The sequence below is a fragment of the Mastomys coucha genome, unplaced genomic scaffold (assembly GCF_008632895.1).
Source record: "Mastomys coucha isolate ucsf_1 unplaced genomic scaffold, UCSF_Mcou_1 pScaffold14, whole genome shotgun sequence".
Taxonomy (NCBI): domain Eukaryota; kingdom Metazoa; phylum Chordata; class Mammalia; order Rodentia; family Muridae; genus Mastomys; species Mastomys coucha.
This window is the reverse complement of record NW_022196896.1, coordinates 114,032,116-114,058,210: the sequence shown is the minus strand read 5'-3', so window position 1 is coordinate 114,058,210 and position 26,095 is coordinate 114,032,116. Positions and strand designations below refer to the sequence as shown.

Here is a 26,095-nt window from a genome sequence, read left to right as displayed (position 1 = left end):
ACTTCATTGAATGTAGCCATGGGAGAGAGTCTGGTTGGAAAAGGAGCAACTCTGACACTGAGCAGGATAGTCATCGCCCTTCTGATTCCAGGACAGAAGAGGGACTAGAGGACTCCGCTGGAAGTGCTTGTGCCCAGAAAAGGAGCCACAGTTGGTCAGCCGCGTACTGCGCAAGTCAAAGCTCTCTTCCCAGCTGCCTGTAGGGTAAAGATCCAAACCCACTTCCAAATGAAAGAAACTTACCAAAACCCACCAATCCCTGATCTTAAAATCCCACCAATCCCGGATCTTGCCCCAAGGTCAGGCCACACAACCTCTCCAATCCCGGGCTACCCTGGAAAGCTCCACCCCTTCCCCCAAGAAACACTTTGTAAAATAAAGCCTGCCTTTTGCTCATCCCAGCAGAGGCAGCTCCACTCTTGTCCCTCACCCAACAAATAGATTGTGTAGTGTGACTTTGTGGTATTCCTCTGCTCCCAACTGCTAGGATACATTTCTCCGCAGAGCTCTTAACACTCCAGTCATTGGGGAAACCTTCCTCCTCAGAACTCCAACATCTCCTTTGAGGAAGCTTTTCCCTTCAGAGCTGTAACCCTTTTTACAGGGGACAGGGGAAGCCTTTCGCCTCAGAACTATAACACTTCCATAACCCATAAGAGTTTCTCTGCTCAAGAATGCTATGGCCACGTCATAGCCGCTGTGGAGTCTCTGGTTAGCAACTGGCGGTGGCATCACCCACGGGCTTAAGACACTCCTTCCTGTCCCCAGAGGTGTTAGTCATCTAGCCTGTTGGTTGGCTTCAAGGCACTTCCCACCAGAGGCAATAACTCCTCCTCTCTGACCACCCCCACCCTTTGTCTCTTGCGACTGCAGCATGGTACACAAGGGTTTCAGAGATCCTGAAAAGGCTGCGTACATACATGTCACTCAGCATGTGGCGGCCCTGCTGGCAGATTTTCCTTGCCTGACATTTTGCAGAAATTCCTCACATGTCCCTGACATGCCATTAAAATGTACCATTTCATGTATCTGACACTCTTCTGAATCTACCCTGATTCAAAACTGGGGCGGAAGAAACTTACTGGAAGCTGTGTTCTGCAGATCACTTGAACTGAAACTTCAGTGCCTGGTAGAGGGGGTTTTCTGGGACAGAACCAGACAATGTGCTGCTTCTAAGGTAAGGAACTTTTGAGTATCAAGAAATGCTAGGCTGTCAATTCCTGCATCCAGGGAAGTTAGAAGAAGCCAAAGACCAACCCAGCCCAGTGCCCTGGAACAAGTGCCCATCTTACTGCTCCCAACTGTCACCTCTTGTAGAGTACAGAGGAAGAAAGGACATGTTTTCAGAGTCATGGACTCTCACTGACTGTTTCAAGTGGGTGCCTGATTTTGCCCAGAAATTCATTTCACAGGAGCTTAGCTCTCCATTCAGAGCCAATGACAGGAAACAAGGATGTCCCTCCCACCTCCTTATGAACACTGAAAATAGTTCAGAGTGGAGGGCAGCAGATAATGGAGTCCCAACTGTCTGCTGGGAGGTCCCTCAATCCCACTGCTTCCCGAAAGGAAAATCTCCTTCGCCTTTTGTGAGCTCCACATCTGGAGCAGCACGTTCAGGATGCAAAGGTGGAAATGATAAACGGAGGGGCTCCTCAGATGCTATTTTTAAGCCAGTCCATGACCTCACCAGGAAAATACAGAATTCATTAGGAAAGGGATGTCACAGTAGCTACAGCGGGCTCCTTCTCTGTGGCCACCAGCATCAGCAGTCATTAGCCCTTCCTATCCCACAATGCCTCATGTCTCAAAGCAGGGGTTGTCCACCTGCAAGGAACATCTGTTCTAATCTCTCTTCCTCTCCCTCCTCACTCTATTCTCCAGCCCCTTGCAAGGCTTCAGGAAGGAGAGAAATAAGGAATGAGCTCCCTGTAACCCACTAGTCTGGGCTTCATTGACCTTGGAACAGAAGCATTTGTTTCTCCAGACCAGCTGGGCTCTGATATAAACATCACATACCATCTCCCCACAGCAATCTCCCCCTCCATCCCCTCCCACCACCCCCATTCCACAAGCTAGCCTCACCCTCCCACCCCACAAGCCCCACCACTTCTAGTAGAAATGTGGCCAAGTGTGGCTAGCCTTTGGGGTTTTTTGTTTGTTTGTTTTTGGTTTTTGGTTTTTGGTTTTTTGAGACAGGGTTTCTCTGTGTAGCCCTGGCTGTCCTGGAACTCAGTCTGTAGACCAGGCTGGCCTCGAACTCAGAAATCTGCCTGCCTCTGCCTCCCAAGTGCTGGGATTAAAGGTGTACAGTGGCTAGCCTTTGTGAGCAGAGCCTTAGAGCTAGAGACCTGGATCTATGGCCCTTTATCACTGTGTGACTCTTCTGCCCCACATGGTGACATCTGCCAACCAGTGATCCCAGCACTTGGGAGGCAAAGGCAAGCAGATCTCTGTGAGTTCAAGGCCATCCTGGTCAGCCTGGCCTACATTGTGAGACCCGGTCTCAAAACCAAAACTCCTCACCATTGTGCAACTCTATTAAAGTTCTGCTATCTCTAGGCTCAGAAAGATCAACACATGGATTTCAACAGGGCAGTCAGGGGGTTATTGTTCATTTCTTCATGGGATGCTGCCTGGGTGGAGTTTTATAATCCTGGAGTCTGTTATCACAACAACCTTAAGGGGAAACAAGATCTTTACAGATATGATCATATAACTAATACAGAAGCCAGGCTGGACCTGGGGCAGACCTGGGGCAGGCCTTAACCCAGTAGGCACGAGATCCTTATAACAAGAGGGAACGAGACACAGGGAAGGAGGGAGGCTGTGTGACAATAAGGATGGAGAGCAGAGCCATGCAAGGTCAATTTATTATACACTCAGCACAGTGCCCGGTGCAAAGGATGCTAGTAGTCATGTATCTGCATGTCCTGTAGGTGCCAATAAATGCTTGTGCAGTGAAGAAGTATGTTAAAACGTGTCTGAAGTATATTTAAAAAAAAAAACAAAACATTTTTAGGGTTCAAAGAGACAGCTCAGCAGTTAAAGAGCTTGCTGCACAGATGTGAGAACTAGAATCCAGGTTCCATAGAAACCCACTTAACCCTAGGCAGGCACAGTGGCCCTCCTGGAATTCCAGGCATGGAAGGAGAAGGCTGGAGTATCCCCCAAAGCTAGGAGGCTAGCAATATCTATGTGCTCTGGGTTTGATTAAGAGACCCTGCCTCGACAAACATGGCAGAAGAGTAATGATGGAAGATGATTCCTGACATCAGTGCCAACCTTGGGTCTCCACATACATAAGTGCACATCCACCCATCAGCACATGAAGAAAACATACATACACATACATGCACACCACATGCATAGACATGAAAATAGAAAAAAAACAAAAACAAAAGGAAGATTTCAACAGGAAGACCTCTACGAGAATATGGTATTAAAATGTATTAAGTTATAAGAATAGCACAATATCTAAATGATCATACACCTATATGATAGAACTATATGCAATAATTTTAGAATGTTTGTTTTAATAATACTGAATTAAGATACCAATTCAATGTAGAGAGTAATGATAGGTAATTCTAACTTTTTTTTCTTTCCTGTGTGTGTATGTATATGTGTGTGTGTGTGTATGTATGTATGTGTATGTATATACACATATATACATATATATGTATGCCTGAGGAAGCATATATATATATATATATATATATGTATATACATACACATATATGAAATAAAGTCTATCTTTTAAAAAGTCAATTCAAGAAACAAAATACATAATATGTCAATTTAACTCCGTACCATCTTTTTTACTGCAGCATAGATTTTACAAATGAGTGCAGTGTGTTCTTGTGTCTGAGAAAGTATTTACAAAAATGAATGACTTAGGACCAAGCTTAAATCTGCATCCTGAAGGATTCTCCCCTTTTGACTTGGAAGAGCATTATGTCTTGCAGGGAGCTATCTTTCTGTGAAATTAGTGTCTGAGGCTCTGCTCAGCTTGCAAATCTGAGATGGGCAAGATCCAGCCTTTGGTAAGCATGGTTTCACAACCGAGTTGCACCCATTGCCTTACCGGGCACTAAAGTTGGTAAGAAATTGAAATGGAGGTTTGTAGAACTTGAAGCAGCTGCAATCATACAATTTACTATGTAGGAGAGGGCAAATCCTCTGTATAATAAAAGTAGGTGGTATCGGAACAGAACTCTGGTGGGAGGCAGATATATACCGACATAGCCTCCAGACAACAGCCCTAGCTTGACTTCACGTGACACCAGATCAGCACTGTATCCATGGTCATCTGGAGAATGTATCCTTCAGTCCCAAAAGGCCTACCTGTGTAGGCGTATTGCATTTCCTCTGGCCCACTGACAACAAAGGTCACCAATGCATGCAAAGACACTTCTGTTTTTAACTTTAACCAGGCCTCATGATTTCTTCTGTAATTAGAGCAGTGGTTTAGTCTTCCTAATGCTTCAGCCTTTTAACATAGTTCCCCATCATGTAGGGGCCTCCAACCATAAATCGATTTTTATTGCTACTTCCTAACTGTAATCTTGCTACTGTTATGAATCATGACATAAATATCTATATTTTCCAGTGGCCTTTTAGGGGTAGAGACCCACAGTTGAGAACCACTGATCTAGATAAAGCTAGACAGAGTGTAAGATCCTAACTAGCGGCTGCCATATTGTGAGAAGCAGCCTGTAGGTGAACAGAGACTACCTAGAGCAAAATCCCAGCCTTCAGACAATAGCCCCAGCTTAGCTTCATGTGAGGCCGGCACCCGCATTGTATCCATGAAGCAGGCCATCTGGGAAATGTATCCTTCAGCCCCAGTCAGATCCCAGATGATGTAACACAGTCTGCACACAGCAAGGTGCTTAGCCAGGCACAGCATGCCTATAATCTCAGGACTCCGGAGACGGAGGGGGTGGGGGGAAGGAGGTTCATGAGTTCAAGGCTAGTCTAGTCTATTTGGGGAGACAAAGTCTCAACAACAAAGTGGTACAGGAGAAAGCCTAAATATTTCAACAGAAAAACAAAGAGAAGTTTCCATTAAAAATTTAAAAACATTTTTTAAACAAGAAAAGAAAGGTTTCTTTATCTTACGATTTTTGGAAGCTGAATGTGCAAGCATGATGATGGTGTTCGCCTCCTGTCCACATCCCAGGAGGTAGATGGTGGCTAGGGGTGGGGACATCTGTGACAGGGTGACCATCTGGAAGAGAAGGAGGCCTTCTTGCTCTTTTATAACAAACAGCCACCTCTCTTGGGAACTAGCTGACAAGCTAGGGGGCTTACAATAATTCCTTCTGAAGCCAACAACCTCAATGACCCGACCTAGCCATATCTGGTAGCTCTTCATCTCCTAAAGCCTCCATAGACCCTGAACACTGGAGACCAAGCCTCCCATACATGAGTGCTTAGGGGACATGGTACTATCATATCTTGATCATGGTGACAGTTCCCTGCACATTTAATCGAAGTCTGCCTTCTTTCTAGTTACTTCCGATCATTATGTGATGTATGTTTATGTCCTGTCACAGGACAGGGTACACATGGTCACACATATGAAACCATTTTGCCCTTGCCCTAAAATATTTCCCAGAGTTCATAAGAAGAATGACTCCAACAGAACCCTAAGCTAGAATCAGACTGGAGCAAGCTTCGGGCTTCACATATGTTTGGGGAAGGGTGGCAATGTTGAATCTCATCTCCTAGGGCCACAGAACATGAGTGTTTAAGTGTTTTCTTTGTCATTTAACCCATGGATGCTCAGAAATATTTTTCTCAGTACTTTCCTGGGCAGAAAGAAAGAAGAAATATCTATGTGCTCCCAGCACAGGCAACCAAGAGGAAAGGTGAAAGATCCTGTTAGCTACTCCAGGCAGAACACTTATCTCTGAGTCACTGACATTGCAGTCCAAAGAGCGTCTCCTCTCCTCTATAATGCTGCAAGGAACAGACTGTCCCACCCACCACAGACAGGAATGTCTCTAACAGGGCTTCATCTGTTTCTGAAACAGACAATGGCACCAAGAACTCAACTATGGATCCAACTTCATGAGGAATGGCAGTCATAGTGCCCCAGTAGGAGGAAAGGGATGTCATGATCCCTCCAGGCCTGCCTCATCCTTACCTCCCCGCCTCCCCAGCTTTTCTATAATGAATAAATAGCATCACTAAATCTTCAGGATTCTAAAGTGATTTTCCTTGTTTAGGAAATTGAAGTGCCTAGCTGGCCAAATTGGCAGAAAGATTGTTAGCTCTCTCTTAAGCATGTTAGAGACAGTCAATAAAGTGACCCATCACAAGGTTCAAGTATCCATGTAAAGATCCACTGATACACTAAGACCCAGTGCTCTGACCTCTCCACACTCCAATGCCCTTCTTTAGAGTTCGAGAGGATCAGAAGTCTAAGGTCGAGGGTCTGAGATTTGGTGAGAGACTTTCTACTGGATCGTCTCCTGCGTAGAACAGTAGGGCACAAGACATATGAGAGGAGAGAGACAAAAACATCTGGAGATAGAGACAGGGACACAGACACAAATACATAGATATGCATACAGGGACACAGACATGGACACAGACAAAGACAGGGATAGAGACACAGATTTAGACAGGGACACAGATAGAGGTCACAGGTCAAGGAAATCTTTCCTAAGGAGTGGATACTTGTGGTAACAAGGCAACACTGGCATTTCTGTGGCTGCCTCATTAAGACTGAATGAGGGCACAGTCCTCACGACCAACAACTTTTTTTTTTTTTTTTGGAAGAATAGAGTTTATTTAGGGTATGAGGAGGGGAGTTAAGAGGGTAGCAGAGGCAAAGAAAGGCAGAGAAAAGGAGAATAGAGAAGTAGGGGCCAGCCATGACCCTGTGGAGAGAGGGGGGAAGGGAATGGGGAGAGACAGGGAACAAAGGGGCAAGAGGCAAGGTAAAGAAGCAGGAGTAAGAGCGACCAACAACTCTTAAAAGTCCTACTGTCTGCCCCGGTGCACTGGAGTCAAGTTTCTACAAACTGCAGGCTATCTCTTCAAACCACAGCACTCACTAACCCTACTGTCTGTTCCCCTTCTCTTCTAGGCTCTAGGGTCCCATGTGTGCCTTCAGGTTCAGCGGGGACCGCTGAGGTCCTTTGTCTGAGATGAGATCAGAAAAGAACACTGCTTCCAGCCACAGTCATAGCCACCAGCCAGATATTTATGCAAAAGAGCCAAACCACTCCACCCCTGCTGCTAATGAAAACAGGGTTTTAGTCAGAGTGCCGGGACTTATAAATATAGTTGGGCATCTCCTTTGTGTGTGTGGTTGTCATTGGAGGGACAAAGCACCCAAGATGTGGAGGAAACAGAACTGTTTGGAGATGAACAGATGCAAATGTAAATAGTTACTTGAAGATAAATGGAAATGCCAGGCCATAAGGCATAGGAGGCCTGGAGGGAAATTACAGCTCAGATGCAGGAGGGAGCAGATAAGATAGATGATGTTGCATATTTCATTGCATTCTATAATTGTATTCTACTCGAGACCTCTGTGGGAAGTAAACAGCGTGAGTCTGACTCCGCAGCTCCCGTCTCCAGACTTCCGTCTTTGTCTGGCCAGACTCAGTTCAGCTAATTCTATGCTGATTTCTGCTGCCTGCTTTTTCAGACATCATATGAGCCTGGCCTATTGGTTTTCCCCTGGACAGGAGTGTCAGTTCTCTGGGTCACTGTGATTTACCCCAGTTTACTTCTTAGTTTTCCTAGGGCTATCCAGCAGATGCATGGCCCCTCCCACCTCCCTGCATCTCCTATCTGCCTGACCCTGAGTCTCAATGGTATGGAATCTGATTCTGCTCGTCCTATAAGCAGACAGACACATGTGTGCATCTACGTCATCTTCACACACACAATACAAACAACACCTGTAATGCAACATGTAACACACATGCACAGAGAAGGCACACAGCATGCAACACATACACAGAACTCTCACAGAACACACAGCACTCATACATGCAGAACACGAAGGGAATATACGACACACATCTGACCAAACATACACAGCACATGTGACACCCCACAACATACAGGTGTAAATATGCCCATGAATTTTCCTTTTATACTCTGGGGTCCAGAGATCTGACTTGTCCTTTGTCTCATGGTGACCCTGAATTGGGTATGAGTCACCCTGCTGATAAGATCCTGAAACCCTCTAGACTAAGGATGCTGACTCACCCTGTACTTGTGAATGGGTTGTCTCTACACTCAGAGGCGTGGAAGGCTATGTTCAGGTTCATCCTCAATGGTGGAACTGGGACTGTAGACACATCTGCAGGAGCTGGAGAGACTCCTCCCTCCTAGCTGGGTCTGAAGGTGTACTCTTAATGAACCACCACACTGGCATTTTGACTGAAGAACTAGCCTATGTGTGCAGAAGATAAAAATATATCAAGTGGATTTAAGCCTTTATTTCAGGGACCCCAGCACCAGCATTCTTTTCATGAAGGATCCAATTATTCCTATCAGGGTCAGGTAGTCAGCTCCCACGCCTGCTTGCCCAAAGGGGATGTGTGCTTAGCCCTCTGGGGATGGGGGGCAGAGAGGGGTAGCCCACTAGCTTACCAACAAGAGAAAATAGAAAAGGCCAGATCTGTTGAGATAATTAAGAGGCTCAATCTCTTTCCCTCTGGCTCAGCTCCTGATTGTCTCTCCTCATTCACTACACTGATCATCAGGCTACACTGATCTCCTGGAACCTGGGTTTTCTTGTTTGTTTTCTTGTTTGTTTTTAAATTTGGTTTTGCTATTTGTTTTGTTTTTGTTTCCCAGAGAAGGTCTTGAGGTACTTGCTCTGTTAAGTGCTGAATGACCTTCAAACAAGCATTAGAAATACAGACCAGTCTGGTTTAATTTAAAGATCTACCACTGACATATGCCTTTTTCAAAATTTCAGACTTCCATTGGCCATATAATTGTTGCACTGGCAATCAAAGACACAGGCAATAAGATTTAGGTCAGCCACGGATTTAAAAATGAGAAATAAAATTTCCTAAATCTGAACCTTCCTCTCTCCCCCTGATGATTGTCTCGGGCATGGGAGCTCCCTCCTTTCTATTTGCTGAGGCTCAGGGCTCCTCTGCCACTCACCCTGTAGCCCCCTCCCCCCCCCGCATACTTTGTAGGAGACTTTTCATCTTAACAAGAAAAATGGCCCCCAGGATGAGTCATGGGGGCAGAGAGGGACTTTCACATGCAGTTTGGTCCCCTTGTTCCAAAGCTAGGGAGTCTGAAATGTAGGGACATGGGGTGACTTGTCTGAGGTTGGCAGAATCTTGGCAGCTGCAGAGAGATCTCAGGGGTGCTGGGAGGGGATAGTATTGTACTTCTGACAATCTAGAAGAATCATGCTAGCACAAAGTGACCTCAAATGGAACTCTGTAAGCAGCTCTCACCAAAACACAAACTCTAAACAAAACACGTATGCTGTGTTTTAGAATTCCCTTTTTAAAAAATATGGCTTGGGTCATTAAGAATCTTTTGTTGGGATTCGTATTCTTTAATTAAGAGTAGTCTTTCTCAGAGATAGGAACTTAGATGTTTGTTCTTTTTAACTTTTCTCTTCAAATCTTGTCTGTCCTACTGACTTTTTCACAATAAGCAGAAAAGAAATAAAAAAACACTATATATATATGAAATAGCATATTTTACCTTAATTATACAAATGAACTCAGAATCTGCCTCTCACACAACCATAGACATTAGCAATTGTTCTAGTTTATTTATTTATTTATTTATTTATTTATTTATTTTTGAGACAGGATTTCTCTGTTTAGCCCTGGCCATTTTAGAACTCTCTATGTAGACCAGACTGGCTTTAGACTCAGAGATCTGCCTGCCTCTGCCTCCCCAGTGCTGGGATTAAAGGCATATACCACTACTGCCTAGTTAGCAATTGTCTTAGTATGTCCCTCTGAGAACTACAGCTCCCAGGATGCACTGCACCTCCTTACATCTCCCCGTCTTCTCCTGGGCCTCTAGTGAACCAGAGATGAGAAAATGCAACCCCCAGGAGGAAACAGACACAGCTGGCTGGCAAGTGCCCCAGACGCCCGTGTTAGGAAACAGGCAAAGTGATTTCAGAAGGGAAATGGGAATAGGAAGATTCAGCCAAAAGAATCTCCAATACTGTGTTTGTTTGGCCATTCGACCTTACTTGGATCTGTGCTATGATCGACACCACCCTCCCAGACAACAGCACTAAGGCATGCATTTCACACTACAAGCTTTGGTGGCTCCATAGCTCCATGGGGATGCGAGTGCTGTCTGAGGAGACAGTGTCTGACTTTTGCCTGGAAACCTGATCAAACGTTCAAGTGATGTTTTGAGCTGTTTTAGGTCTAGGATCTAGAAAGTCATCAAGGGTTGCATCAAAACCACCACCACACTTGTTTAAATATACACTGCACATTTTTTCCCTCACCATTTAAAATTATTGTTGCTTTGTAGTCCAGGCCAGACTAGAACCTGTGATCCTCCTACCTCACTTGGCCTTCCAAGTACTGAGATGACAGATGACGGAGCGAGCAGGGCCGACAGAGGTCCTGAGTTCAATTCCCATGATGGCTCACCACCATCTGTAATCCATAACCCTACCTGTGTGTGTGCATGTGTGTGTTTGTGTGCATATGTGTTTGTGTGCATATGTGTTTGTGTGTATGTGTGTGTGCATGTGCATGTGTGTGCGCTCTCATGTGTGCCTGTCTGTATGTCTGTGCATATGCATGTGAGTCAAAGAACAACCTTGGATGTCTGTCCTCATCTCTCCACTTGTTCTGACATAAGGTCTCTTTGTTGTCCACATTACATTCACCAGCCCACTGGTTCTTTTTTTTTTTTTTAAGACCTATTTTATTTATTTTATGTGTATGAGTACACTGTGGCTGTACAGATGGCCTTGAGCCATCATGTGTGTGGCTGCTGGGAATTGAACTCAGGACCTCTGCCGGCCCTGCTTGCTCTGGCGTAAGTCCCTGTAGCTGTCTTCAGACGCACCAGAAGAGGTAGATCTTCACATGTGGAACCCTAGACTGATAAGCTTGGTGAACTTGAAGACAGGGAGAGAGGGCAGCTTGGAGACTTGCTGGGACAGGATGCGCTTGATGGACTTAATTCAGCTGGACCCACATGGCTGAACCCTTTGAGAAGTTGTACCAAAGGATGTGAGGAGATGCCCCAGTCAGTAAGGTGCTTACCTTGCAAATAGGAGGTCTTGAGTTCATTCCTCCAAGTCCATACTAAAGAAAGGCACATGCTTGTAATCTGACTGCTGGGGAGGCAGAGGCAGACAGTTGGATCTCTGGTCTCACTGGTTAGCCAGGCTAGCTTAGCTGTTGAGATTTGGGTTATCGAAGATCTTATCTCCAAAAACTAGGTCAATAGGATATAGGTGGTTGTTCTCTGATCCAGACATGCACATGCACCTACATACATGTGAATGCGCGCGTGTGCGCGCGCACACACACACACATACACACACACACACACAGAGCAGAGGATCTTGACATTTATTCTTTTTTTTTTAAAGATTTATTTATTTATTTATATGAGAACACTGTAGCTGTGTTCAGACACACCAGAAGAGGGGAACCTATTACAGATGGTTGTGAGTCACCATGTGGTTGCTGGGATTTGAACTCAGGAACTCTGGAAGAGCAGTCAGTGCTCTTAACTGCTGAGCCATCTCACCAACCCCTTGGCATTTATTCTTTGTAATCTAGCTATCCCATCTTTGGATCTCTTATTATTGCTCGCATACACCTAGAAGCAGATCTCTGGGCTACTGGAGAATGAAGTGAATCTGTACATGCACAACTCTGTGGACAGCCACGTCTGCAGAACACTGTGAGGTTATCGGCCCAGAATGAGAAAAGAATCACTGATGACCTCCTTAACTTGAATTTTTTTTCATGGAGTTTTCCCCAACAGCCCCATTGATCTGTTTCCAAGCTGTATTTTGGCACTGGATAATCTTCATCCTTCTTAACCCACACACACTGCTTGTTCCTTGGTGAGCACGCACTTACTCATGGCAAAGGAGCCCTGCCTGGAACCACTTTCAAAAAGGCTCAGCTGCCTGTGCTCCTGACTATGGTTCTCGGTGCTTTGGGGGAGGAAGCCAAGCGGCTCTGATATAGCGGAAATGGATAACATTATAAAAGAGCCTTCAAAAGTCCTGGTTGGGCTCTCCTGAATCATTGAGTCAGGTTGCTGGCAGATGCTAGTGGAGCCTGTGACTAGAGTAATGTGCCGTATGGAGCGTGGCTGAGGGCTGTCACCCACATGCTTTGGAAATCAGCCTTCAGGTGCTAAGAGGTGCCTGCCTAACCTTGTCTAGCTAGTTCACTCTGAACTACATCGGTCCCGCAGAGCATTATGGAACTTCAGTGAGCAGTGAACAAAGCAGGAAGAGTGTCCTCCACTTGGGTGCAGTACGTTAGGGTTCAGCAGGCTTTCTGTCACCGCTCCCCTTAATTTTGTCTTGTCTTTGGATGCCAAGAACTCACCATAGCACCCCAGAAAACCATAGAGCTTAGGGAAGAAGAGAGGAGAGACAATTTCAAGGCTGTGGAGAGAAATGGGTGGGGCTTCACTAGAAAGATAAACTAAGTCTACTGATGGAAAAAAAAAAGATTCAACAATGGAAGGAAGGTAGGGGGCAGAGTCACCTCTCCTCCCTTAGTCTTCCATAGGTCACGGCTTGAGCAGAAACTAGACAGATTTCAAACAGGCCCCAGAGAGGGCAGACGGAAGTGTGTTTCCCAGCTCATTTCTTAGGAACTTATCTTTGGGGGAAGTCAGCTGTGGAACACACTTCCTTGGGGTAGAACCTTCATGGCTAGGACCCTCTTGGAGAGGTGACTCTCGGGAGAGACAGAAAGGGGTCTGAAGGGCCTGGGAGAACTCCTCATAAATGAGGAAGACCCTGATGTGGAGATCAGTAAAGAAAGGCTTGAGGTTAGAGTTGGGAAGCTGGGGGCCCCTTAGCCTCTTCCCAGCTCCCTGTATGGACCTAACTCAGCTTATCTTCTTCAGTTCATCTGAAACTTGCTTATGTAGATGATTAACTGGACTATCGGGTTACGCTTCACTTCCCAGAGAACAAATAGCCTTATTCTAAGCAAACACCCCTGGTGTGGGATTGTTCGGATTGGGTTGTGAGGGAGGACTCTCCCCTGGCTGGGCCCTAAATCATGAAGCTCTCCTGGCCTGTGGGAGCCAGAACACAGCAGAAAGAGGTTTTCAGGAAGAAGGCAATTCCAGCCTGACATGTTTGACAAGTAACACCAGGAGTTATGACTTCCTGTGCCTTTGATCTCTGTATCAGAGTCAGCCATCTCAGGGTCCCTGCAGCCTGTGCAGTTTGTGGTTAGATGCCTTGCAAATGCCTCACTGAGCTGCCTCGAAGCCCCAGTTAACGATTGACTCGGGTTTAATCATCCGTTCTGAACAGCTCATTCCCAGGGGCTGTTGCCAGCACAGCCCCTGGGTCTGGGTGACCCCACTCATTCCCACAGCGCTGAACTTAGGGGAGACTGATCCTGAAGACATCGCTGGTCATTCTGCAAGGCCTCTGCCTCCTCTGATGGTTTTGACCGCTTAAGGCCAGCGGCGGAATTCCCAACCAAGGGTGGAACTTGATTGCCATTCCTAAAAGACAGCAGTTCCACAAGGAACAGTGAGACATTGTCACTCGAAGCCACTTTCTAAGCCAGCAGCAAGCCTGAGAGCGGCCCCTATACAGAATACAAGAGGGAGAAAGGCATTGGAAATAGCAACATTTTGCAAACACGGTCTCTCCTTTGATTCTTTTTCCAACCCCAAAGGTCTATGAGAGAATGCACACAGACATCAGGGACCAAATGAAGAAACCCAATTCATGTTCTCTTTGGTGAAGGTGACTCCACAGTCCCCCTGAGCCCAGCCTTAACCTTTGGGGCCACCACTTGTCTCAACCACCAGGCAATACGACCCTGGCTCTCTCTCTCTCTCTCTGCCATTGACTTTCAGAATGACTTCTGTTGACCTTGCAAGACACACACTCCGCCTTGGTGTTAAAAGGTCCCTCCTCCCTCCGGGGTGTTTGGGGATGTGATTAATGTCTACAAGAGCTCTGAATACACAGCCTCCAGTTAATGAGAAGCAGAAATCTGCGACAGGATGTGGTCTCCTCTGCCCTGACTTAGTCAAGCTCTGGGCCAGTTCCTCTCCTGAGTCATCCAGCTGCCTCGAGTCAGCTGCCTCTAAGTCGGCCACAGGGCCACGGAAAGCACATTGGCAGGCGTCCCCTTTGACGTGTTCAGCAGCGGCTAGCTCAGCTCTTTGTACTGTAGGAAAGAACATAACAGTTTGCTGAGTGAGTCCAGTGGCTACAGTTTCCCTTTTCATAGCCTGGCAGAGAGTGGAGCCTCTGAAGGAGAAAGTGAATCAAGAATTGTAGGTTCCATGTGTTGGCCTCAGGCACTAACAGAAGAAGGTGGAGTTTGAGAGGCCTAAGGGTCCTTATCAGAGATTCGAATGACACCCCAAAATTTCTTCTTGGGGGAACCTTCCCTAGTCTACCCTTTTATACAATCAAAAGAACAAACTTTCAGTAAGGGGAGAGGGTGGCTTTTGTGTGCCCTTCTGCCTTCATGGATCCCTCCCAACATAACAGGTTTAAAAGCCTCCATAGTTCCCCCTCTAAGTTTATAGGCTAGAATCCCAACTTACCAGAACCTCAGAATCGTTATGGCAGCCTAGCAAATGCTAGCCCTTAAACGCTTCCTCTTGTTTCTAATGTGGGAGAAAAAAGAATTAAAATGCCTTTGACCCTAACACCTCATTTCTCACTCCTGACATTAAAAGACATTGCATCTTTTGGGTGGGCCTCTCCCAGTATGGTGGTCCCTACATAGTGGGTCGTCTATATTTGACAAGAGAGGTTGGCCCTTGCAATTACGGGTTCATATACGAAGGCCTTATGGTGAAGCCAGTGTTCTGTCCCACTATTCCTCATGGGTCTCTTTGGATACCAGCTCACATTTTATCATGACCCAGAGCTTGGCCATGGAAATAAAGGAACTGGAACATTTTATAACCCAACTTCCCTGCAGAATCCTTGAAAGATGAGGGGAGACAGAAATGCATTGGTAAACACAGATGTGAAAAACCAGCTCAGATAACAAGCTCTAGTCAGAAGCATGCCAGTGGGTCCTCCTTCAAGTCTTTTTGTTAAAGTCATTTATACATATGAAGTCAAAACCCAATGCATGAGGTAGAAATGATTGGAAAGAGGTCGGGGCTCCTGCTTCATTTAGCATGAAACAATCAAATAGGTTTTCTGTGTGTCTTTGATGAAACAGAGGGTTTCTTAATTAGATCTAGGAAGTTTACTTTTACTACAGTGGTGATGGTTTCCATTTGAACACACCTGAACGGAACAGGATGCAAAGCAAGCAGATTATTCAGAGAGTCTTTCCAAAGCAGAGGGCATGAGGGTCCAGCAAGGAGGATGGAGGACACATGTCACACACACACACTGCTAAACTCCCAGAGGCCAGGGTGAATGTCACCAGGAGAAGGAGCTACAAGTTCATCTTGTGGGTGACATAGATGCATCAAGGAACCCCAGTCAGTGGGTTGGGGAAATAGCTCAGAAAGGTAAATGCTTATCAGGAAAGTCTTAGGACCTAAGCTAGATCTTCAGAGCTCATGTCTAAAGCAGCCATAAAACTTTTGATCCCAGTGCTGGAAGGCAGAAACATGCAAATATCTAGGGGCTCACTGGATAGCCAGCCCAGCCTACTTGACAAGCTGCAGGACAGCGAGGGACAATGAAAGCAAGGTGAACAGTCCCAGGAGAATCAAACCCAGGATTGTCCTCTGCACCCCCATGCCTACACACACACACACACACACACACACACACATACGCACGCACACACACAACCAGACAGACAGAGATGCAGACATGCATGCAGGCAGCCAGACAAGAAAGCAGACCCCCCCACACACACACATACACATAGACACATATACACCTACACACAAAGACAGATAGATACACATATATCTATAAAGACACACCTACAGACACATAGATCTATACCTATATACACATAGAGATACACGGAGCCTCACACACACCTACATACACATACCTATAAACACAGAGAGACAAGTCTATATACATACAGATACATACACAAATATGCCCACATGCTTACACACACATACACACATGCACACATGTACACAAAGAATCTCCAGGGGAAGAAGATATAATCAGAATCAGCTGGCATTAGGAAAAAATAACCTGGATGTGATGGAAAGCAGACTGAAGTGACAGGCAAGATGGGAGCTGAAAGCTTACAACAGGCCCTGAAGGAAGTAACATGGATTTCATTCCTTCTGTGTATCTTTTCATACAGCTGACCTGAGAGACTGGACTCAATCAGGCTGAGCCAGACACAAAGCCAACAACACAAAGGGCTGCTTTAGCTCTTTGAAGAATGCGGCTGCCAGGGGACCAGGCAAGCTCATCCTGATTGACTGTTATTTTTAGGAAAATGGACTGGGTAAACTAGGCAGTAGGAAAGGCTAGGATAAAAGCCTATAGGAGAAAACAACCCATAGTCTCCAAATGCTTTTATAGCATGGGAAATGGCTGAGAGCCAGTCTTACATCACAGGCCATACAGGCATTTCCAGCCTACAAGCTGCCTACAAGCTGCCTGAGCCTAGGAGGGCAGGAGATGAAGCCCACATAAAGCTACAAACTCCCTTAAGATAGTATGGGTTTGATTTCACAATCTTGCTTTGTGAATTTTATAAATGTCAATATCCTGTCAGAATGGATCAATTATGGATACAAGACAGATGCACTACACATTGTATGGAGAATGGGAAGAGAGGGCATCATAGTGCCGATCAGAGGTGTAACTATGTTGCTGTGGTCTCTTACACAGCCAGCCACAGTAGTGTCCCTGTTAACACTCTTACCCCAGCCACTCCTCAGGTACACCATTGATACACTTCCAGCAAAATAAGTGATTGCTTGATTATTTTAAACACAGTCACATCATCGCACACACTTGAAAGGACCACAGTTCAGGACCTACAGAATCTATAAGCACCACGTTTATCTTTGAAATGAGCCTCCTCAATGGCTCCTCAAAGCATCTTACATGTCAGGAGCAGAGCTGGGAAGGCAAGGAAAGGCCAGGGCATGCCAAGTCTCTAAGCATCTCCGAGTCCTGCAGTGAATATTGCCAGATGTTGCCAAGCTGAGGGAGCCGTGGATGGATGACCTCCACAGATTTCTATTCCCAGAAATCTTGATATTTCCCAGGTCATGAGGTATGGGCCTGTGGTAAGCATGGAGACTCCCCTCATACACACACACACACACACACACACACACACACACACACACACACACAAAGATGTCTACCTGCTGGCCCCCATATGAGCACGTTGCTACACACAGCCAAAAGAAGTCTTTGCTGTTGTGCATCATAAGAGTCCTTGTAGGAGAAATAGAATGCAGAATTAGAGAAGACAATATGGAAGAGAGAGGAGGGAAGGGAAAGGAGGGAGTGGGACTTCTTCTGTGCTTCCGACTTTCAAGTCAAGGGCCAAGGAAAGCAATGACTTCCAGATGCTGAAGAAGACGAGGAAGTGGTCTCTCGTTGGAGTCCACAAGCACTGTGATTTGCAGCCTCCATATCTCAAACTTCTGCCCTCCAGAACTTTGTATGGAGTTACTGTGCAAAGACAGTGACCTTGTGGCCTTTACTATAGATGCAAGAGGCCATCTCACTGTCTGTGTGTTCATTTCTCTCAAGGGCCCATGTCCAAAATGCTCTCTAGTCCTGGTTTCTTCATTGCAGCTGGATGTCTCAGTAGTAGGCTGTGTCAGGAGACGTGGTTTGAATCAGAAGTCCACTGCTGCAGTTTGATAGATTTTTAATAATATTCAAAACAAGAACAGTTGTCATGGCAACATATCATAAATATCACTTAGGCAACTCTCAGAGATGCTATCATCTAAATAATGAATTGCAGGTCGCTGCCTCAGCTGCCCTATGGGTAACTCGGATTGCATGTGATCGCTACACTGTGTTTGAGTCTACATCAATGTAGCACAGAAGTGTTTGCTCTTGGGCCTTTCAAACGGAGTACCCAGCTCATCCAGGGAAATGCTTTTGATCTTAAATGAGTTCAGTGCTCTCAAGTTAATCAAATATCCTTTGTTGTCTTCAAGTTGCTGGAAAGCAAAGATCATAACTCCCAGTTCTACAGTAGAAGGGTGGTTTGTGATTCCAGAGGAAGATGGGGACAGAACCACGGCATGAGGGTTAATCACGGCAAAGTCTGCTTTCCTGGATACTCAGCATTTATCACAGCTATGATACACTTCTGTGAATAGTCCCAACTCTCGGGGGGTGTTCTGGGGATAGGGAGTAGATTTCTCTTTAGCAAAGTCCCCACTCTCAGCATGAATGACCCTATACTCCAGAGGAAGAAAAAGATAAACAAATACAAAGGTTTGTCATGGAGAGAAGGAGTGGAGGTGTAAAGAGTCATTGCTTTGGTACAGAAAACATTGGCCAGCAGCCTGTTCCTCCCCAGCTCTCTCTGTCTCTCTCTGTGTCTCTCTGTGTCTCTGTCTCTGTCTGTCTCTGTTTCCCTCTGTCACTATGTCTCTGTCTCTGTGTCTCAGTCTCTCTGTCTCCCTTTGTCTCTGTGTCTCTGTCTCTCTCTGTGTCTCCCTCTGTCTCTATGTCTCTGTCTCTGCGTCTTGGTCTCTCTGTGTCTCTCTGTCTCCCTCTGTCTCTGTCTCTCTTTCTCTGTCTCTGTCTCTCTTTCTCTGTCTCTTTCTCTCTTTCTTCTGTCTCTCTCTGTCTCTGCATATATGTGGGGAGGTGTAAGTGTATACATGTATATGTATAGGTATGTGTGAACATGGATGTCCGTGTTGAAGCCAGAGATCGATATGGGATATCTCCTTCTATTGATCTTCACCTCATGTTTTGAGACAGGGTCTTTCTCTGAATGTGGAGCTTGCTGACTGCTTAGGCTGGCTGGCCAGTTTGCTCCAAGGATTCTGCTGACCCTGCCTCCACAGCTCTGGGGTCACAGGGTACGTCATCATACCCAGCATTTCATGGCCACTGGAGATCTAAGCCCAGGTCCTCATGCTTGTACAGCAAACATTTAAGTCACTGAGCCAGTTTCCTGTCTCCATCCCCTTCTCTTTTAACTTTCCTTTCCTCTGAGATTCAGGACACCATTGTTCTTGTTCAGTCAGAGAATGGGATCCAAGAAAGAATAAGCTGAGCATTCACCACAAAAAAAAAAAAAAAAAAATCACCACCTCAGTGAGCTCCCAACCTATTTGGATCAGTGTCCTCATGCCAGCAAGCACACCTCTGTCAATCAAACAGCACCCAAGGGACAATGAATTACACCTCTGAACAGTCTTCAGTCACTCAAGACCACGATTCCTAAACCCTGTTCAAAATCAGCAGTTGGCTTTTCACGGGGTCCTGCATCCAACCAGCACGGCCCTCCTCTAGACCAGTGGGCTCGGCTTGTGGTTTCAGACATTCAAGCAGGACTTCTTTCTTTAATAAGCAGTTGTTGGGTGGTTAAGGGTGCTGGTTGCCAAGCCCCATGATCTGAGTTTGATTCCTGCAACCCACATGGTAGGAGAGAACTGATTCCCACAAGTTACCTTTATGGTTCCAGAGGGATACAGTCCATCCAGGCAGGGAAAGCAGGGCAACATCTGGGAAAGCATGGGAGTGGGAACAGAAAGCCTTGATGCCTATACGCAGGAAGCAGAAGGAGACCAGGAAAAGTGGGAAAAAGCCATCAAACACCAAAGTCCACCCAGTGGCATGCTTCCTCCAGCAAGGCCCCGCCACCTAAGGGTTCCATAAACTGCCCCCAACACCACATCTAGCTGCAGACAAAATGCTCAAATACACGAGTACATGAGTACACTTGCCATTGAAACCATCACGGGTGAGAAAGCGCCATCCTGACCTCAGGGGCAGTGAGTCTCATTGGCCATATTGCCATGTCTAATGGGCCATGCCCACTGTTCCACTGGGAGAACCAGCACATGGTGCCTCTGTAGAAGGAGAATGTATGGTGGCTCAGTGTAGACAAAATCTAGCCCAGTTATAAACATGGTACCTTATCCCAGAGAGAAAGAAGTGCTGTGGAAGGGAGTGACAACAGTTCAGGCTAACTAGTAAAGGACTGCCAATCATGACACAGAGACAGGGAAGGGTCCTTGTTGTGGCACAGCGCTAGGAAACAGCTTGGGAAGATCTGTCTCCACAAACCTTCCCAGCATCTCTCAGGACCTCTGTTTGCTTCCTTCCTTAAGTCCATCTTCACATTGCCAAGGCTACAGCGCACCTCCGGTTTGGGTTGTGTGTATGCGTGTGTGCTTCACAGTGAGTCGCTCTGGGAAGGAGTCCTAAACTAGGCTAACAGCTCCAACGCCTTCCTTGCTTCCAAACTCAAGGTCACCCTGGGCACTGACCTGGAACAGGCAGACAGCAAGAAAGTATGGTAGCTGGGACAAGCCAGCCAGCTCTGTGCACAAACCACTCGACTCTGCCTAGCTCCTGCTGTACAGCTGAAAGGATAGCCATGCAGACCTTCAAGGGAGGTTGGGAAGGTGTCCCACTGGGCAGGCCCCCTACAGACAATGTCCATCAGCCACACCTGTTTCCTGCTGTGTGGTAGTCTAGGGCCTTCTCTTCCACAAGCATTCTTATGCACGTATGTGCTTTTCTCCTAGGATCACTGCTTGCTTTACGAAATGTGTGTTTCTCACAATGTCTGAGGCTCAGCTTTCCTCCTCCATTGAATCCTGACTCCTTACAGGATGCCATCTAAATCTAGGGCCCTACCCCTCAGTTGCTACAACTCCTCTAGCAAGGCCACACCTCCTAATCCTTACCAAATAGTCCACCGACTAGGGACCAGGCATTCAGAGGTATGAACCTGTGGGAGCCATTCTCATTCAAACCACCACAGTGTGTGACTATGAATCCAGGGGCTAGGAGAATGGCCCAGATCATGTTATTGGATGCTGGAGGGCTTGAGGGCTGGGATATGAAAGACTTTAAGAAAGGGACATTTGGGGAAATGCCTCAGGGGATAAGATACTTGCTGTTCTAGAATGAGGACTGGAATCGCATCCCCAGCATCCATGTAAAAACCCAGGCTGGCACAGTGCCCACCTGTAATCCCAGCACCCTAGATTATAGCCACCTAAATCTGGCTGTCAACACTAGATGAACTGGCAAGTTCTGGGTTCAGTGAGAGATCCCATCTGAGTAAATAAAGTGGAAAGTAATTGAGAAAGACATCTGACATCAACCTTTTGGGTTCTGCACACACTTGTCTCACACACAGACATGTGAATACATGCATACATACATACATACATACATACATATATACACACAGATACATAAGGTGTATACACATTCCAGAAGAAGAGAAAGAGGAAGAGGAGGAGAAGGGGGAGGAAGAGAAGAAGGAAGAAGAGGATAAAGAAGAAGAAAAAGAGGAGGAAGAGGATAAAGAAGAAGAAAAAGAGGCGGAGGAGGAAGAAGAGGAGGAGGAGGAGGAAGAGGAAGAAGGGTAGCGTATTAGTTAGTCAGGATAGTCTTAAGGCTTGTTAGTCACCACAGGGTCACATCCTCTTGCCAGTAGTTTAAAGTGTGAAACTTCAAACACTTGATTTGAAAGAGAGCATATTTTGAATCTGAATGGCACAAAAATTAAAAGCTGGATTTAAAGTCTACTGGCAGAGGAGATCAGACAGAGGAAAAAACTCCCCATGCCACCATGTCTATCCTCCCTGTAGAGAAACAGACTCCCGTGGCTGAGTTCTATGATGTCTCTCAGAGGCTGGATTTAATCTAGAATGTCCCAGTTGGTGGCCAAGAACCTTTGAGGGTTATGACTTTGGCATTAAACTGGCCTCAGGGACCATGGAAATCCCACACTTGACATCTGCGCTGATATCTTAGCTTGATGAGCTATGAGGTGCTTTTTAAAGTCCCACTCAATATCCCCACCAAGACACAATGGGATATTGCCAAAGCCTGGCTTGGATTCCGGAGAATATTCATTGAAAGAAATGGTTCACTAGCTGCCAAGGTAACCCCAGGGCATTAAGAATGAGGTGTCTCGCCCTTTTCAATGAACAAAGGGAAGGTGTGGTAATTGAAGGCTTTTGGTGAAAGTCAAAGATACTTTCCAGCAGAGTCAACGAGCAGCTTCCTCCCAAAGAGGGCTGGAGGGAGGTTGAGTGGGGCTAGCCAACTTCAGGAACCTCTCCTAAAATGACATCACTTTTTTGCCATCAGGCACTCTCCACAGAGAGCCTTGCCCGTTTTATGTCTGCTGAGAAGTGACTGACGGCACTCCCCTCCCTGTATAGATGCATCTAGACTCTTGTCAGAAAGGATGCTGACAGGAGGGGCACCCCACTCCGCATGTCCTAAGCTGTAATTCTCAACAGCTGCGGCCACCGCCCTGCTCATTGCTTTCCCAAGTAAGTGTGGCCATTCTGACTCTGTAACTTCAGCCTAGGAAAGTCCTGCCTGTGCATGAATCCAGCTGAACACATCTGTCCGTGTTGGCCATCTTGAATAAGAGCACTAGGCCTGCATCAGTGGCCTGTAATTCCACTCTGCTGAATACATCGCAACAAGCCTATCTGTGCCCCAGTTTCTTCATCTGGAATGACAATGATGGGACCTGGGGAGAAGAAGGCCCAATCCATAAAGCGCTTGCCACAAAGGCATCAGGACTGTGTAGGGTTCCATTCCCAGGACCCACAATAGAAGGCTGGTCATGGTGGTACTTGTTTAAGGTAACAGTACTGGGAAGGCCTTGATGCATGGAACCCTGTGGCCTCTTTCTCCCTAGCCCCACTCCTGGAAGGTGCCTAACCTTGTTCACTGGCTTCAGCCTGAGATGGGGAAAGCTAGGATGCTGACTACAGTCATGGGGTATAGAGTTAAAGCCTTCATCCAGAGAGGTGTCCATAGAGACATTCTTAGCCCCGAGGAGTGTCATTGCCTCATTTGTCCCCTGTGGATGACTAGTGCCCACCTCCAGGGCCACAAAGTGGGGCTGGGCAAAGCAAGGCCTAAGCAGAACCCTAGGCTAAGGTCTTGATGTGAGGTCGCCATCTAGTGCTGGCCAAGAGTAAGTAAACCTCTACTATTGCAACCATGGATATACACAAGCTGCAAGAGGGTCTCTCATACCTGTGGCTCCAGTCACAGTGATACCTCTTTGTAGGCCGTGGTCCCTTTGTAACTGTTTGCATTTGCTGGGCAGCTGAACCCAGAGGCCAGGTTCCACTGCCTTTTAGGGTTAATGGGCGCCCACTCTCTGAACGTATTAAGTCAGATGTTTTTGGATTCTACTTCCAAGGCTCCTCATAGCCCTGAGCGTGAGGACCTGAGCCCCCTATCAAGAATTCCCTTCATATTTATAGCTTGTTTTACTCCACCGTTCCTCAGAGAAGTAGCAACAGAAGATAGAAAAGACAGGACCAGCAGCCCAGAGTTCAGGCATGCACATATTTGCTAAAGGAATCGCTGCTTCCCAGCTCACATTGAATCTTTCTTTCCTTTCAAATGCCCGCAATGTTCTACACACTGTACTTAAGCTCCAAGAATAGAAATGCAGCAGAGAACACATAGGCTCTGCCCCAAGGGGCAAAACCAGCTAAAAAGAAAGGCTCTGATGGAGGAGGGAAACGGATGTGTTCAACCTTTGATATCACCATCCGCAGAATCCACACAGCCATGTTACAAAAGAGAAAATGAAAATGAAATTGCCAGATGGGAGCTCATGATGCTTTACAGGAGAGGTTCTCAACCTCCTGAATGCTGCAACCCTTTAATACAATTCCTTCTGTTGTGGACAGAAAACCTAGCCATAAAATTGCATTCATTTCTAATTCATAGCTATAATTTTGCTACAGTTATGAATACAGTTGCACATTGTAATGTAAATATCTGTCTTTTCTGATTGTCTTAGGTGACCTCTGTGAAAGGGTCATTTGACCCCCAAAGGGGTCATGACCCACAGGTAAAGAACCACGGCTTTAAGTAAAGTTTATAATTTTGTGAGTGGACACATTCTTAGCCATCCTCAGCTGCCTGGGGCCTGCCTGGCAGGAGACCTTCTATCCCGAGTACCTGATATTCAGTACCTGGAATGGTTTGGGAAGCCTTAAACCTAGTAATACCCAGGTTGCCTCCAGCAAGCAACCTCAACAGAGTCTGGGCGTCTGTGTTTCTGAGCCCTGGCCCTTCCCTCTACCAAGTGACTGCCCCAAGGAGAGGAGAGTCAGCTTTCTCTGGAATGGGATCAGGACTGGTGCCTTCAGTGTCAGGAGAAAGAGTCACACGGACACCGCATGTGTCCACTTAGGTGGTACAGTCCCTCCCAGGGTCCTGGAGCAAAGGGCATCTGGGGTGATTATGGTTTCACTGTTTTATATTGCGGACACGTGGGAGTCAGACACAGGCCAGGATGGAACGTCTATGGGCATTTATGTCCCTCTCAGTTTTTTTTAGACATGCATCAGAGGGGTGGGAAGAAGGGACACCAAATGCTAACAGGCATCATACAGAAGTGGAGTTTTTCTCTTCGTGAGTAATCACCGAGCAGCCAAGTCTGGGGACCTAGACCAGACCAGCATGGTATCCAAAGGAGCTTGTTAGAGAGCTGACTCCCAAGCTTTAAGCCTGACCCACTGAATGTGGTCAATCCAGGGGTGAGGCTGGCTATCTGTTCACCCATCCCGGAAGTTCTTACCTGAGCTGTTTGAGACTGCATGTTAGCTGTACAGACACAAGCCATCACTGTTTATGTATGACCATTCCCAGGTCACAAGGGGAGTGGCTTGACCTTCAACACGGAATGTAAAGGGGGTGCGGCCCCTCTTCACTTCTACCTGGAGAGCAAGGAGCATAGAGGAGTCCGAGGGACCTATCAAGCTAAGTGTTTCTCCGTTAGAGGCCTGGAGACAGCTGCAATCAGACTCCTCGTGGGAGCCACAGAAGCTGTGGTCACAATTAATTTACCTTTAGGGCAGTGGTCCTACTTGAACAACCCTGGGAGATTGGGCCTCTCTCCAACCAATAAATTGGCTGTCGAGATTGATGTGAACTGAAATTTTCTCCAAAGGCCCCACATGCGTTGGAAGTTCCACTGACTCGATAACTTAAAAGCCTGGCAATGTGGAAAGATGGGGCATTGCTAGATCCAGAGTCAAAATTATATTGAGCTATTTTTAGTTCCAGTAGTAGACATTGTCCAGAAACCTCTACATCTAACCTAACACCTTTGTCAGAGGTAAATTTTATTTTAAATAATTTCTTCAACTCTCTGGCCCACCAACCCAAAGCTTAGAACATCACATAACAGCTGAAGCCTATAGCAGAGATTTCTCTGCTCTGCTGTAACCCCGGTGTTTTTGAAATCCTCACCAATGTATTTAGCAAATGCAACAATGTATAGCATTCTCTTTCCCCCTGTGTAACCTCTTCCACCATGGAAGCTGTCATTCAGGGCATCCTGAGGCTGTGTTTCCATGCCGGCTTTACTAGTATTTGGCTCAGCACAAACTGGCCATCATTCCCTTCAGTGTAAGAAAGGTATGTGTGTCAACATTGTTGGACCCACTGCCACCGCCCAGGTGTTCACACACAGGCATCCCATGGTAGGTGGCACAGGCTAGCCAGTTTCCCTTTCTAGGAAGGGAACCTAAACAAACCTTCCTGTAGAACTTGCTGTGGTAGGGGGTACCAGGGTCCTCCAGACGGACTTCCTTGATCATCTTGTCTGGACACAAGCAGCCCTTCTTTCTGGGTGACCCAAAAGAGACCCCTGCTCGTTCTGAACCGACACCTCCTACTAGGCAGGCTATGTGCTGAGATTTCAGAAATTACTGTGTTCAAATTGTCAGAGATGATTAGGACTTGCCCGAACTTCAG

The 26,095-nt window shown here is 46.5% G+C and overlaps 1 long non-coding RNA gene across 1 annotated transcript; it reads left to right on the top strand.

Moving 5' to 3' along the window:
• The first annotated feature begins 765 nt into the window (after positions 1 to 765).
• LOC116089279 lies at positions 766 to 7,304 on the top strand. The gene is made up of 3 exons (XR_004118255.1): positions 766 to 1,177; positions 3,966 to 4,043; positions 7,100 to 7,304. It is a non-coding gene; the product is annotated as an uncharacterized LOC116089279 (long non-coding RNA).
• Positions 7,305 to 26,095: the final 18,791 nt, after the last annotated feature.